Source organism: Cydia amplana, chromosome 10 (genome assembly GCF_948474715.1).
Source record: "Cydia amplana chromosome 10, ilCydAmpl1.1, whole genome shotgun sequence".
In the NCBI taxonomy this organism is placed as follows: domain Eukaryota; kingdom Metazoa; phylum Arthropoda; class Insecta; order Lepidoptera; family Tortricidae; genus Cydia; species Cydia amplana.
The window spans coordinates 14,563,554-14,578,120 of NC_086078.1; the positions used below are offsets into that span (position 1 = coordinate 14,563,554).

The 14,567-nt window shown below is 35.7% G+C and overlaps 1 long non-coding RNA gene across 1 annotated transcript in view; it reads right to left on the reverse strand.

Annotated features, from left to right (window-relative positions):
* The window catches only part of LOC134651500 (uncharacterized), a 125,915-nt gene extending 112,996 nt beyond the window's left edge, over positions 1–12,919 (reverse strand). Inside the window, exon 1 of the long non-coding RNA XR_010097106.1 lies at positions 12,708–12,919. This is a non-coding gene — a long non-coding RNA (uncharacterized LOC134651500). The remainder of the gene's footprint in view (positions 1–12,707) is intronic.
* Between the last annotated feature and the right edge of the window lie 1,648 nt (positions 12,920–14,567).

Sequence of the window (14,567 nt, forward strand, 5' to 3'; positions counted from 1 at the left end):
ACAAACTAAGTAAATTGTTTACCTTTGAAATCTGTTAAAATATTATGGCTATTTAAAAAAAAGAATTATGTAAGCTCGTCCTGAGGTCCTGACCCACATTCGATACGATAAATATTATTACTATCTCTCATAATATCGGGATTCCTTTTTATGCAAATGATGTTTTATAATTTCAAATATTCTGGACCATATCAATCAACCTCGTGAATGCGAAAACGCTGGCTTATATTTTATGGGGATCAAACAAAAGTTATGCGAAAATTTGATCAAAAATACTATTTTATTTATCTATCGGGTAGCTAAAATATAACAAAGCACTTTAGATATTATACCCCTCCATTTTTTAAAATATTTTACAAGTGGCTAATAAGTGAAAATGTAAAATTACACATGCAATTTCGTCCTTATGACATGAATATCGCATACCTAATGAGTATGAGTATGATAGGTAATTACTCACTGAATTCTGAAGTCGTTTTGAATTACCTTTTGCCTGCGACTTCGTTTGAATGATAAAAAAATGACCTATATCTTTTCCCAGGCCTCAAACTATCTCCATGCCAAATTTTATCCAAATCGGTTCAGCGGTTTAAGCGTAAAGAGAATAGATAGAAAAGCATACAGTTACTATCACATTTATAGTATTAAGTAGGGATATGCGTGGATTCGTACTTTTTTAAATTCGTTTCCACTGAGATACCTACCGCAAACATTTTAGCGCTCCTGCGTTGTCACGGAACGACCATCAATAACGGCTCGTCGCTCATATTGGGCGGAAAATTCAATAAAAATTGATCAGTCGTTTTCCTAGTTTGCAGCCGACTCGGCTTGTCGGCTCCATTTGTTACTCGTTGGCGCATTTCGTTATTCCTGCAATCCTTGAAATTGATTTAAAGTATTCGCCCGTATTCGAAATTCAGTTAAAGCTACCAGTAATCAAAACTACATTCATAAAAGCTTTAAAGGATATTTCAATTTTCTACACAAAATATAAAAACTCGGTCGATCGCACGCCTTCAATAGAACTTTAAAGAAATCACAAGGGTAAAAATTTCAGAAAGGCATGCATCGAAACTCAAGCGAGGGAACATCCAACAAATAAGGGGGGAACTCCTTATTGTGCACAACCTTCAAAACCAGACGTCCTAATCGACCCTTTTGAAATTCCAACTAACGGGAAACTCCATTTCCATAACAATAAAAATGTGATCCGAACATCTAGAAATGCCTGCGCGATATTCACGGATCATAAAATCGCACTTGGTTCTCTGAATACGAAGCGTCTGACGTAACTGGACCTGTGCTGCCTAACCGCCTACCCCTTACAGCGCTTATTAGGTATATATTGTTAATAGGGGCAAGTGTCATGGTAAATTGGTTATGATGCTAAAGGGCTCGGTGTCGCTTTACCGACGATGCTGTTTTGTACTCGAGGCCGGCGTTATGCCCATTTATTTAAATTTATAATGTCGTGTTGACGTTTTAAAGTTTCAGAGTTATGTGGTTGTTGGTAGTCCTAGCACCGGGCATGAATATATTTGGGAAAAGTGATTTGCGGTGGAAAATACTGGAAAACCAAAATTCAGATAAGGTTATTTACACATTATAAAGATAAAGTTTTATTTTCGTTAGATACTTCACCTGAAAGATTTACGGCCGTCGAGGAATTTAGAAAAATTGATATTTTCTGTAAGAATGATGTGGCATTTCTTCAAGTAGTTATTTTATATACCTAGTTAATGTATTAATCGAAATTAGAAAAAATTTGACTGTGTGGATTTCTGTTTTAGGTATAACCTTGTTCCTTTTTTGCAACTTTAATGATGTTATTATAAAGTTGTTCAGTAAATTAATTATTCTGACTCGATTTTTAGCGAACGCCACCTTAAAGTATAAACCCAAATATTTGACGTTACTTAACTAACATTAAAAAACAATTACATGCAGTATCAAAACGGTAAAAACTTAATTAAACACATAACGTGGCCAAACACTGTATTTGTTATTTAGTCCAGGCCCTAGGGAGTCATTCACCACGGCTATCTAGACTAGGGGGACCTATTAGTTTTCTATAGTTATGAACTTTTGAACAGATACATACCTGTCAGATTCATGCATTGCTCTGGGGGATGATTGGGAACTCGAATGAAGGCGAGGCGTTACATATTTAACTAATGAAACTGACAAACAAACTAGAAGACTTATTATTTATTCTGTTCGTAGCTACTGAAATTTTTATTCCCTTAACAGTCACACGAACTTGCAGCCAAAAAACGAAAATGTATGTATGTATGTATTTAGGGTTTTTGACTACTAGTCAAATCAGTTTCGAACTGTCAATACGATTTTGCTACTATGGAATTTAGATGAAAGACTAGCATGTGACGTCACTATCAAATTACCCACTCTTTATAGTTATAAGTTTACGGTTTTTAAAATAGAAAATTTCTGCCGTATTCGAACTTCAAGATATTCACAAGAGACGACACGTACTAGATCTATTCTAGATACGTTATAGTTTAGATTTCAACTAGTTCTCTTTTGCAGCGCAATTCAGGCAACCAATGTCACTTTTACGATAGTTCGTGTTAGATATCTATTAGATGTGAATTAGATCTCTAAGTAATATGTTTTGGAAATTGTTCAAGAGTATCTCCAGAATCGCGGAAATGTCAAATTTGACAGGTTAGATCTTAAACATATCGTTATCGTATCTTGGCGATGTCTAAAAGATATCTAATAGATGTCTATTAGAAAATCCGAATCGGGCCCTGTGTCTAAAAATAGTTCTCCGATAGAGCCTTTAAATAATTTCCAATCAAAATAAATACCATTATTATTAAAATAAAATTAACGTTATTAACGTTTCTTGTCCGTACAGATAATTACCAAAAAATTTGACAGGGTACCAAGTAATAATGCTCGTCTTCTTCTGCAGGACAGCGCTGGGCCCTTGTCAAATTAACGCTCGCCTCTGTCTCGCTGACAAACGACGTGGGCATAATAAAAACGTGCTCATGAATGCTTATAGCATTTCGCCGCTATACTTACTCAACCTCGTATCTGCAACACTCATTTGATGACAAAAACACCCGTATTCCGAATGAAAGAAAAGCGACATTTCCATCAAATGATTGTTGCAGATATGAGGTTGAGTAAGTATAGCGACGATTTATGAGAACACGAAATGTTTTACGGAATATTTTAGGTATTATGGAGGTGCTAAATTATGAATTATAAAAAAACAAAATAGGTAGGTGTCATAAAATACTTAGCGCCACTTGCATCAACCCACTAACCCGGGGTTAACCAGTTAAACCGTTAACCCAGCGTCAAATTGTACTAGTAACCATGGTAACTCCATGTTTAACCGGTTAACCTCGGGTTAGTGAATGATACAAGTGGCCCTTAGTGTTGTTTAAATGTAAAAACTGAATTGTTTATCTAACTAATTCGTTGCGATATTAAACCTAAGGCGAATCATGATCTTAAAGACCTTGACAATTTAATAGGTAAATTAAGTTACTCAACGAGACGAGAGTCCAGTAAAATATATTTTTGTTAGGTAATAGTACACAAATTACTAAATGGTTTGTACATAAATTGTATGATATATATCTAGTTAGTTGTTAAAAACCGAAAATATAATCAAAGTAAGTACCAAGATAATTTGTTAAGTATTATACAGACTCGCCCCTGTATTAAGTTAGCAAAGTAATTAGTTCAGCTTCAAAGCGTTCTAACAACCATAAACTTCAAACTACGCTCCCAGCAAAGACTAAGAGCTTGATACATATTTGCACCGATACAGGCCAAGTCAAAGCCGTTAGTGGCATTGCATCTCAAACTTCATCAGCTCAGAAATTGCGACATCGTTCTACACACACAGTTAACAAACAAGCTGAGTTCTAAATCACGAAGTTTCACCGTTTCATCACCCGTCTACCCTGAAAGCAATTTCACGTAAACCTCTTAGCAAAATAAACAATATTAATCTCGAACCTAATAAGTCCGGTCCACTACATCAAACTTAAGAGTATTAAATGTAAAAAGACCGCAGGGTTTCGAACTTGGCATTACGCCAGCGTGCTCTCCTGATTTCTGAAGAAGGCTTAACATGTAAGCCAAATGAAGAAAATTTTGGTATTAAAGTCGTGGAACTATCTTCACATTTAAAATTTTCATATCTAAACTACATATCTTTTGAACAACCAGTCTTGCCTGTAAGTATGTATACATACCTTATAAGGTGTAAGATATAAGGACTTAATTTATAGGTTGCCAGGTGTAAAACACATTGTATGTAAAGAACTGATCAATCAAAAATGTCAATATGTGCTATAAAATATTCTAAATAAATACTGAATTTATTACCGTGTACCTACATTTATTGTTCATAACACGACTATAGAAAATAGCAATGTAGCCCACGGTTCAACTGATGAGCTTAAGACGTTTACCCGCCTATTTCCACATACACCATAAATTTACTAAAACAAATACTAATAGTAAATGAAAACATTAACAATTTATTGAGGCCACCTATAACACAAATGAACACAGCAGCGTTTGGCATATAAGCGTAAAATATAACAAGCTTAACAATACCTAAATTGAACATAATGATACTGCTTTGTGTCGGCAAACTGGGTTTTATTTGCGTTGCTCTCGAAATAGTTAGCGAGCGGGTAAACACTTGAGTGCCGTGAGTGCCAGGAAATTCCGTATTCAGTCTCCATCGCTGGCTGAATTTAAAAAAATTCTATCTTTAAAATTGTATCGAATCAGGAGGATTCTGCTTTAAAATTTTTCTTTGTAAATAAACGTCCGTTATTGCCGGTATAACTATATTTCTTGTTTTGTAGTATCAGCTCTGTTGTATCAAATAATTACCTAAAGTTCTCTAAATATTTTTAGAGACCTTTGGATAATTAGTTCTACCCTCTTGAAATAATTGGTAATTTTTTTGTTGAAGGTTTTTGACACGTTGTTTTTTTACATTTGGAGAAACTGTTTGTAGCGGTCTAAGCGTCATTTCCAAACCTCGTTTCAGAGTAACCAAAACAAATTAGTTTTTTTCCAGTTTTTGGAGCATAATAACTTATTATGGATATTTAAAGGGAAAGAAAATATGTATGGAAATAGGGTTGACAATACCTAGAGGTCTAATTAATTAATTTATTATGGTTTTGAACTGGTTTTGATACGACCCTGACGATCGTCCCGGTTATTGGCGCGCATCTCACGCATGACTTTCACTTTACTTCGCATGCACCAATCAGCATCGCACATTACTTTCACTTTACTTCGCATTAACCAATCAGCGTGTTTGATTATCAAGGTCGTATCAAAATGAGACCTAAATCATAACAAATTATTGAATCTAAATCGGGCTCCTAGTTTTCCTTAGACTACAATATGAATATACCTTTAAAGCATCAGATGTAGGTATAACGTGCTATAACGAATGTAACAAAATGTATAATAGAGATTATTACAGCACAACCTTATTTTCCTGTCGCCATTACACAAAAGCAAGAATAAATGGTTTCGGAAATCGCAAGTCCATGGATTCACAAAAAAATTACGCTCCAAATTGAATCATTTGTAATATTCATTCTTTCGCTCTTGCTTCTGTGGAAGCATTTTCAGAATTAGCAGCACTGATATAAAGCTACTAGAAATAAATAATAAGTTGTTTTTTCTTTTTTACTGGTTTATAAAATTGGTACGATGGGACAATACCAATATATATCTGGGAGACCGAGCTTTGCTCGGAAAATATATAAAAACTCAAAAATTTGCGTTTTCCCAGAGAGAAGTCCTAGCTAGATCGTTTTTTTGGCCCCGAAATCCCCGATATTGCAAATTTCATCGAAATCGTTAGAGGCGTTTCCGAGATCCCCGAAATATAATATATATAAATAAATAAATAAACAAGAACTGCTCGTTTAAAGGTATAAGATAAGAAAAGATATGGTCCCTCAAAATGTGTATGCGGATTATTTTTGCCTATGCTGTCTTTTTTTTAAATTCTTCTTCTGGCATCAACTTAAAGAGTAGTCTTTAAGTTTATGCCATGTCCAAACCTAGATAGGTCTAATTTATTTTTTTACAAGCTAAAACGTCTGAGACCGATGCTATTAAGCTTAGAATAAATTTAAAAGTGGAAAAATTACTGTCTTGGGTGAGACTTGAACTCACGGCCTCTGGATCGATATTCCAGCGCTCTGCCATCTGAGCCACCAAGACCTCATCCATAGCCAGCAAATCTTTCCACCATATTATGGGTCTAGGGGACCCTTAGGGGGGGAGACAGGTCTAAATTTTTCATGAATATCATAATGACAATCATCTTTAACGTAATATATTGTTACCCATTGGAGAGCACATGACTTTACAATTTGATCTTATTTCAATATAATTTAGTAGGTACAGCATTGGGTCGCACCAATAAACAAATAATTAGGTAAATAGGTACCGAATCCTTTTCCAGAGACCCAAAAACTTCCAAATGGTCTGTTTTTAAGGATTTCCTTAAAACTCTAGTTCCACGTTTCTCAAGACTCGTTCTACGATAATCAACTGTCTTCAGGAATCCGCGACGTCACCCGGCCGCGGACGGAGATTATTCGTTTCTAAGCACCTTTTATTAATGCTTTCCTTTGTTGCCTCCCCGATTTTTTCGAGTCCTGATTAAAACTGCCGTAAAATGCGCCCTTGGAGTGGAATAACTCGGGCATTATCGCAACTCTTTTCGTTTGAAGCTGAAGATCGCTATCTTAAATCTTCAATTTGTTAAATACAGATAGAACAGTTAGCTTGATGAAGATCTACTACTACTGTATTATCGATCAGCAATGTTACCTCACATTGAGAACGAAATGCCTAGAAAAGTCTCATATCGATACTAACCTAAATTTATAAATAGAATCATTTCTTGCACTTGTCTCGACTTGAGGGGAAATAAAACTGTCGTTTCATAGCGAAACGGGGTCGGACATGTTACTGCACCCGTTGGTATGTGGGGGTACCGGTGACCCCACCATTTATGGGAGGAGGTCCCCCAAGCGACGTCACGAACGACTCAGAGCCACACAAATCACGCAAGTTTAGCACGCGACCTGAAGTCTGTACCAATAAATCTACAGCGACACTACGATATCATAGACTTTCAGTATGCATGAAATCCAATGCTGCTTCGGTTATAAAATCCCGCTTGGTGTTTGATATCAGAACAGCGATGTACTGTCTGTAAATGGAATTTATTCCGTAAATTTCTTCACGGGTCGCAGCCCTGGGCAACAGCCTCGCGCGATATGTCAATAGCTCTGTTTATTTTCTAGTAAACGCCTCCTTTTTCTAATAAAAAAAATACCATTGAAATAATAATTCAACCGTCGCGGACAATAGATAGCACGCCACATTCTTCCCTGTCAGACGAGCACGAAACTGTATGCAAATGTAGCTTATAAGGCTTTTTGGCTTTTTCATACCTTTTTAGGTTATTTGCTGCGTCGGTGTTAGACTGACATGGGGAAGAGGGTGCTTTTAAATATTTTCTTTTCAGCGTGGCACCTTGTGTTTTTAGCAAAAATATTTTAAACTCTCGTTTTAGGGTGTTTGTAAATATTTTATATTTATCCTAACAATCCAACTATTAACACCAAAATATTAATGAATACATGTTTTTCTTTTTCTTTTATTTGAAATATTTCGTTATATTTATTTGGTTTGTGTTAACTATTTAGTAATATTATTTATGATAGTGTTTGAATGGTTTAATGAAGTTATTTTATTTCATTATAAATGTGAATCAAAAATAAACGGGAATTATCTGATTTCATTTTTTTCCATTGATAATAATACTTATATCTTGTGAAAGTGTGAAAGGAGTAGCACCTACCAGGTTCATCATACCTAGTGTAAAATATGAAGAGATGTGCCAATCCTAATACATGACAACCATTTGATACAGACCTACACCTACACCACCAAATATGTATAATTTACGTTTTGTGGGCTTGTGATGGCTACGCTTTCGCCGTCAACTGTTGCACTAATTAGCATGTACCTAAGTGCAAGAGTGCATGTACCCATGGCACGATAGTTAATACAAACGTAACCATCCCAGATTTAAAGCTACATACTATGTAATTAGGCGTGCACACATTATCAGTATATTTAGTAACGTGTTTTCCCTTAATATTTCAAAATAAACTGCCTATTCACGTTAACACTAGGAGTTAATGTTCCAACCGGTATGCCCAGCCCTAGTAGCACGGTAGCATTTTTATCGTTTATCACCATGCCTGTCACGTTCTAACAAGTATGTAAGTGCGAAAGTGACGGGCATAGTGATAGTCGATAAAAATGGAACCGTGCTAAGCCCGCAGTCACACCTAATTGGCTCATTGTTTATTTAATATTCAGGTTCAACGCCCTTCTAAATATTTGTGTCAGTATGTCCTACATTTTTATTTCAGTGAAGTGGTAGTTGGAATTACGTGACATGCCGTCAACTTGATGTAATGAACAGTCAAGTAAAAATGAAAATGGCCGTGAATACCATACGTGAATATTTTAGGTATTCAGAATTTAATTTCTTTTTCAATCACTTTATTAATATAAAGCCTGCTTTACGATTGTAAAAATTATATGAATATGAAAGTATGTATAACACTTCACCCCCTTTTTTATTAAACTTAAGGGGCCCACTGATTAACAGTCTGCCGGACGGTATCGGTCTGTCAGTTAGAACAAAATTTTGACAGTTCCGAACAACTGACAGGCCGATACCGTCCGGCGGACTGTAAACAGTGGGCCCCTTTAGCAAACGTTTGTTAAATTTTGTCGCTTTCTAAGAAACACAAATGACAGATAGATATAATAACACGTTTATGAATAAAGCCATTGAGTGGTCTCGTATTATAGTTCTACTAGCGACCCGCCCCGGCTTCGCACGGGTAGTTTAACGAACCTTTACAAATTATACACCAAAACCTTCCTCAAAAATCACTCTATTAAAACCGCATGAAAATCCGTACGGTAGTTTTTGAGTTTATCACAAACATACAGACAGACAGACGCGGCAGGGGACTTTGTTTTATAATATGTATCAATAACACATTTTAGTATTTGCTATGTACCTACCTACAATCAGGGACATTCCCAGTGAACCACCTTAAAAGCAAAAATCGTTTTCACACCACCTATTCGGAAAAGAGCTTTTTCTTCCCTGCTAGGAGGGATCAAAGTGGCACTTTTCCTCCCTGCTAGGAGGGATCAAAGTAACACTTTTCTGTTCTAGTACACTATTTTTACATTATTTTTCACATAATTTTTTAGCTTAAATAATCTGTTTAAGCATCAGATTGTGTCAACACTAAGATTTTTTTATTTTCCTCATAAGTAGTTGATGTGAAAAGCAGTATGTGTCACACGGTATCAAAATTATTTCATCTTGGGCGTTAACACTTGAATCCCTCATTACGCTCAGGATTCTACTTTAGAATCCATCTCTTCATTCAGGATTCAATGTACGCCCTTGACGGAAATATATCATTTTGATCCCTTGTAACACTACTATTAAACTTCTTGCAGATGCGTACGTAAGTAATGCGAGGTGGGGAAAGAAAAGCGATGATCACGACCAACTTGGCAAAAAGTAAACTTACCTACGTTAGCTAAATATAATTCTACTTGACATCCGTCAATTTTCTTCTTCAAGGTCATTTATTTAAGGTGCGATAATAATAATAACTTATGTGTCCTAATATCCTATAGTGGCGCAAACACTGTCCAAAAGCCCGCTTTTCTCACTTCGCCAGAAACAAAAATAAAAACCATATCGTCGGTATACTTCTAAAACATGATAACTAACTGAAACATAGTTTCGAGAAAACGCGAGTTTGACCCTTTGATGTGTCAATTTAGAACTTTGACCCTTAAATGTGTCAATTTAGAAACGCGTTTTTACTAATTTAATTCTAGACATGAAATTTTTGAGATATTAAAATTGCCTTAAATTGGTAAAATTTATATTTTCAATTTGAAAAATGTAAAATATTGGCCGCTAAAAAAATGGGATGTGTTAGTTATCATGTTTTGCCTATATACAAAATGGACTAACATTTAAAAAAAAAAAAGGTAATAAATATCCTTTTATTCGGGATTATAAGCAAATTATAAAAACTAACGTAGCAATAAAAAGTAATAAATGACATGCAACGTGTTACTATTTACAGGTAAATAGTTATAGGTGAATTATTCTTGCAATTTTAGACTTTTCCCTCCTTTAGTGAAGAAATATGGGTGACAATACACTCCTTATTAATTAAATAACTGATGATAACTGTAAAAAATGTATAATACTGTTTTTTTTTGCAATTAACGAGCATATTTTAATTGAATAATAATCAGTTTTAAGTGAACTTAATAATATTATCTAGTTGTAAACTACACAATGTTTTGAAAGAAATGTGTACAAGTAAATAGTGATAAATAATATTATAGTGTTTTACCAGATGCTGTAACTAGGTTCTTAATTATTTACATTCAGACAAAAAAATTAAAGGTTACTTTATATATTTTATGTGACCAGTTTTATGAAATATGTAGTTTTAAGTACCCTTATTATTTTTTACGTGCACATTATATTTTATTTCTTGTCTGTTATTACGTTTTTTGCAATCTATAACTTTCTAAATAATAACAATAAATTAAAAAATGCCACATATATATTTAAAACAACAAAATTTGAACAAAACTGTATATATAACTCATTTTTGACCATTTTGTCAGTTATCATGTTTTGGAAGTATACCGACGATATTAAAGTTACCCATTCAATTTAATTGAAACGACTAATAAATTAAGTCGTAGTCGTAAAGAAAAAATCGCCATCGACACATTGCTCGCGTGCGGGCGTCGTATAAAGTATCGCTTACTGCAAGCGCGCTTATTGTTTAATGCCGCCCGCCCAACAATCGGTGGGCGGTGCGTATGAATGCGATAAGTGTAACCAGTTTGGCTTCCTATTAAACATACAGGGAGGTTAACATTTTGAGTTTGATTTGGAAGGTCTACACAACTTTGACACCCACCCGCTATCCTCAATTACCCGTGAACAAGACGCATGTAACTGCGTCGAAATATCGGGAGCTCGAAAACAATACAAAAGATAATCACGGTTCATATCCTGGTCGATATAAGTCTAATAAGATCTTCATAATAGTCTTGGTTATTAGCACGCATCTCACGCGCGACTTTAACTTAATTTCGCATGCACCAACCAAAGGTCGTATCAAAATGAAATCTCAACTGTAACAAATTGTTAAATCTGAATCGGGTTTGCACGACGGATCCGAAATGTATGGGAATATCCGCGGATCCGGATCCAGATCCGGATAATTTCATACATTTCGGATACGGATTGCAAAACCTATTTGTAAATAAATAAATAGGATGCTTTCTTACACAAATTCCAAAGGAGAGTAAAGATAATTGTGCGCCTTTGTACTTGTATGTAAATCTGTAATTATGTTCGTACGGGTCAAATCTTGCAAGTTAAATTTGACTCACTTCTTGACTTCCAATGAAGCTGAAAATTTGCATACATATGTAAGTCGGGTGGCAATGCAATATCATGGTTCCATAGAGCTGATCTGATGATGGAGATAGGAGGTGCCCATAGAAAATCTGTGCTAAAACAACGAACCCGAATTGTGTTTGGGGTTTTTAGAATTGTCTCGATGAGTATTAGTTGTCTGTGGAAAGAAAAGTACAGTCAGCGATAAAAGCTGGTACCAAAAATGATTTTTTTGCCAAAAACCTTTTTATTTCCTTGACTTGCTCGCAGACTACACAGCTGAAAGTATTTTACTTGTAAGGTGTCGAGATACATCTTGGTTAGCAATATTAGTAAAATTACACATGATAGGTACTCGTATTTCATACTGACATAAGAATGCGCAACAAAGTGCGCATATTATGTCTCAGCCGAGAAATCAACGGAAACCATGAAGCAATATATTTACATTAGGTAAAAAATCTTTCTGCTGTACCAAATGAATCTGTGGACATCTGTTTATCTTCAATAAAAATTCTAAATGTTGGTCTTAATTTTGACTTAAGTAAATAAATCACACGATGAATGTGTAGGTACCTACTCAGAAATCCAACACCGAGCTACTAAGAAAAATCTTTTAAAATCGTTTCAAAGGTTTCATTAAATCAGAATTCGTAGAAGTATAACCGAGTGTCCAATCTCTTCAAAGAGACCATTTTCACTCAATCATGGCCGATTGAAAGCCTTGCTCTTTTGCTCTTTTCACTTCGTATTTCAGTCCAGATGCGGGCGCTTGCAGCTGATTATATTCTAAATTCAATCATGCTTAGTATAACGATTGAACATTGTGGCATTTGAATATTATATACTCATAAGTACCTACTTATATGCTTTTTTAGGGTTCCGTAGCCAAATGGCAAAAAACGGAACCCTTATGGATTCGTCATGTCTGTATGTCTGTCTGTCTGTCCGTCTGTCCGTCCGTATGTCACAGCCACTTTTTTCCGAAACGATAAGAACTATATATACTGTTGAAACTTAGTAAGTAGATGTATTTTGTGAACCGCATTAAGATTTTCACACAAAAATAGAAAAAAAACAATAAATTTTGATGGTTCCCCATACTTAGAACTGAAACTCAAAAAATTTTTTTTTTCATCAAACCCATACGTGTGGGGTATCTATCGATAGGTCTTCAAAAATGATATTGAGGTTTTTAATATCATTTTTTTCTAAACTGAATAGTTTGCGCGAGAGACACTTCCAAAGTGATAAAATGTGTCCCCCCCCCCCTGTAACTTCTAAAATAAGAGAATGATAAAACTAAAAAAAATATATGATGTACATTATCATGCAAACTTCCACCCAAAATTGGTTTGAACGAGATCTAGTAAGTAGTTTTTTTTGAATACGTCATAAATCCCCTAAATACGGAACCCTTCATGGGCGAGTCCGACTCGCACTTGGCCGCTTTTTTTAGATTGTAGCACTATGTACCTATTATCATTTAACAAAATTACAACAAGTAGGTTCACGAAAATCCGAAATCGACAATATTTAGTCGCCAACTCGCCAATGGTAGATATTCCACCAATTCGCACGAAGCGCTTTGCTTCCTCGTTTCTTATGCGCACTGCCAAGGAATTGAATTCCTTGCCGGCGTCTATATTTCCGAGCTCATATAACCCGGCAACCTTCAAATCAAGGGTAAACAGGCACCTTCTGGGCAGGCTCGCTCCATCGTAGGCCACGTCTTCGCCTCGGCTAGTCTGTGGCCATGAGTAAGCCCATTTATAATAAAAAAAAATGGACTTAGGAACAACTTAGCTAGTAGCGACTACGTTCGACACCCTTATATAAAGGGTTAAGCATACTTAGTGTTAAAAAATACATGTACGGACGTACAAGCGAAATGCACTAATAACTAAATGACATCATTTGGATACCAAAATGTACGTTCGAATTTACCTTGGTATGTAGTTCCAAAAATATTCTAAAAAGAGTTCTGTTTGTAGTCCCATAGTTTAAATTGTAATAGTATCAGTTAGGTACCTATATACCTCTTGTGTGGAGCGATTCACTAAATGTTTTGAGGTTATGTTTTGTGGTGACCTGATTGTACGGAATTTGCCTAGTGGATGAACATACTAATACTAACGTTAATAACGTTTCAATATTTGATAATATACTCGTAACTTTCAGTCTGTAATATTCGCTTAAACTCCCTTATAACATTAGACGGAAAACATGGGAAGTTTCCTATGTACCCTGGCTTAATTAAGTTGATGTATTCAGTACCCTTGTTCAGCGCTAGAATTATAATCTCAATCTAATATAATATTTATAAAAAATGTAATGTGTTTTTAAGTGAAGATCGCGGATTAATCCCTAAATGTATTAGAGTAGGATGTCCTCATCGCGATGTGATTGTAAAGATATTGAATGGACTAAACTGGGAGAAAAGAAAGAAAAAGTACCCAGTGTCCAGGGCTGGGATCGAATCAGCGTCCTTTTTCGCGAAAGATGCCTTAACCACTCGGCCACCCGACTCACGGCGGTATGGGTCGAATTTTCTCGAGTAAGTACCAACTTATTTGCAATCTCTTAAAGGCTCACGGCGTCTTTGCCCAACACTAAGATAGAATATTATGGTACGTACAGTGGGCCAAGAAAATGGTTTATCAGTTTTGACAAAAGTTTCTGCGAGATCTAACGATCGCTATGGTTGACTATAACGATGACGTTTACCGTAAATCGACCTGGTTGTCTCATGACGTTCAAACGAACCTCAACCGTAGGGTGGTAGACCACTTTCTTGGCCCACTGTACGTACCTCCTATACAACTCAACTCAGATGATACCGGGATAGCAAGGGAGATGGCGCTGCCTACACGGGTAATAAAGTAAGTGTAAGAACGGGATGTACCTACAAACTAATAAAATTCCAATCCAATTCAATCATCAATCTCAGTATTCTGTTAAGGCCCCAGGTATATAC